The 2,126-nt window shown below is 37.7% G+C and overlaps 1 pseudogene; it reads right to left on the bottom strand.

Annotated features, from left to right (window-relative positions):
* Positions 1 to 358: 358 nt before the first annotated feature.
* Positions 359 to 1,660, bottom strand: LOC125918265 (CTD small phosphatase-like protein 2; annotated as a pseudogene).
* Between the last annotated feature and the right edge of the window lie 466 nt (positions 1,661 to 2,126).

Genomic DNA, 2,126 nt, shown 5'->3' with positions numbered 1-2,126 from the left:
AACAAGTCCATTTTCATCTTTTTTTTTTTTTTAAATAAAACCCTGTGTGACTATGGGACCAAACTGCTTGTGGCAGAAACATAATTCTATATGAACTTCAGATGTTCTGTACATAAAAAATTCAGAGTTGCATGAGTTCCAAAGGCTTTTTTTTTGTTTCAGCCTACCTACTCTGTGTATGTAAGCTGAGATAGGTAAAGTTTCTTTCTGCAACCATTGATTATCACTGAACACCAAAATTAAGAAAAGCAAGATGGGTTACAAAATGTAAATTTTCAAAAGGAGTAAGAATGTGTTGCCTTAGTCTAAAAGGGCCCTGTTTTCTCTCTCCCTTCATTGTTTTGAGAAGTCTTTGTAGTTAATCTGGGGAAAGCAAATCATGCAATCAAAATTTTCCTTTGATGTGAAGTTGAACATCATCATTCAGGTCTACAAACTTCTAAATATATGTAATCACATTTAGGAGTACATTGAGAGTTTACTCTACAAACCAGCTTTCTATAAGGATTCTATTGAAAAGCTGGTATGTAAAGGCTTGTGGTGGTTTGTCAGCTATTACAGTTTTTGAAAGATGTCTTCCAAAGATAAGTTCTTTGTATATGTTGCTTGTAAACAAACACAACTTTCACAGAAAGGCCAGTGCCTCACTAGTTGCCTTTTAGGAGCTACCATAATTAGATAATATCTGCTTATACCCTCTTAAGAGTAGTAAAAACAATAATCTTATAAATCTGAGATATTGGTTTCAAGGATTCCTGGAAGAATAGTCTTAATCTCACATAAATCTGATCAATAGTATCTTGGATATGGACTGGAAAAGTAAGGTCTGCATCTCTTAGCTCATTTAGACTACAGTGCACTTAGTGTTTAATATAGGTCTAAAAGTAGGCAGAATTCCAGTGTGCTTCTTGTTTTCAGTAGAAAAGTAGATTTCCAATTTAATTGTTCTTCTGTTAGTCGTGGAACATATTGCATGACATATTGCATCAACTCACAGATGAATAACCACTATCTAGATAGTGGTGAGATGTCCCAAAGAACTGTTTCTTCTGCTTCCTCTGAAACATTATTTATTGATAGCCTGCCTTGAACTGCTTGATTTGAATTAACTCCTCCATTAGTTGATTCAGGACTATCAGAAGCAACCTCATCCACTTGTTCCTTATCAAGTGTTTTTACTATCTCTTCAATTTTGCAGCCTGTCCTGGAGAATCTGATCCTGATGTGTCAGTTATTCAATGCTAAAAAAAGTGGAAGATAGGAGGAAATAGGGACCCCAAAATTTATTCCATGCGAGATTGCCCGAGAAAGGATTATGTCCTATTTTCCAGTTTGCTTTACATGTTTATTTGTCATTTCATAACTACCAGCATTTGCGATACTTGTCAGGCCTTTCTTGTGCTCTTGGTGTTGATGTGTTCAAATTATTGTCCATATGAAGTCCAATTCTACTTTGTTTCAATGGATTTTCTCTCTCGTGAATGTGCTTCCTCTAATGATTTGATAAATTTATGTTAACAAGCTGATTTCATTCTTTGGTGGATTTTCTCCTCCTGAAAGCAGGCTTTCCTAAAATCTGAGTATTTCATTTTTGCTCAGGCAGGACATATTGCCTGTATTTGATTTGATGGCAAAAAGGCTTTTCTTGTTCTCACCTCATCTTTTTTAAAAAGTTTATTTATTTTGAGAGAGTGAGAGCTGAAGCAGGGGAGTGGCAGAGAGAAAGGGAGAGAGAGAGAGAATCCCAAGCAGGCTCCCCTCTGCCAGCACAGAGCCTGACTCAGGACTCAATCTCACGAACGGTGAGATCATGACCTGGGCTTAAATTGAGTCAGACACTTAATCGACTGAGCCACCCAGGCACACCTCAACCTCATCTCTTATGGGTGCTTCATGTAAACCTGTGCTGGCAAAAATATATCCTCAGGTTCCACCCAATCCTCAGCCCGATAGCTTTCATTTCCTTGCCAGATTGCAAAACTATTCCAACTGATCACAACCTCCTGTAAAAATTAAGGGTCACCCCAACCTCTTGTAACTATAAAGCCTGCCTCCCACAGTCTCTGCTAAGCCACTCTGTTTTCAAGTGCAATTTTCACGTGGCCTTGTGTGTACTGGAATGATTT

This window comes from Panthera uncia, unplaced genomic scaffold, assembly GCF_023721935.1.
Source record: "Panthera uncia isolate 11264 unplaced genomic scaffold, Puncia_PCG_1.0 HiC_scaffold_610, whole genome shotgun sequence".
NCBI classification, from domain to species: domain Eukaryota; kingdom Metazoa; phylum Chordata; class Mammalia; order Carnivora; family Felidae; genus Panthera; species Panthera uncia.
The sequence above is the reverse complement of the archived record's forward strand: the minus strand, read 5'-3'. Positions and strand labels throughout refer to the sequence as shown.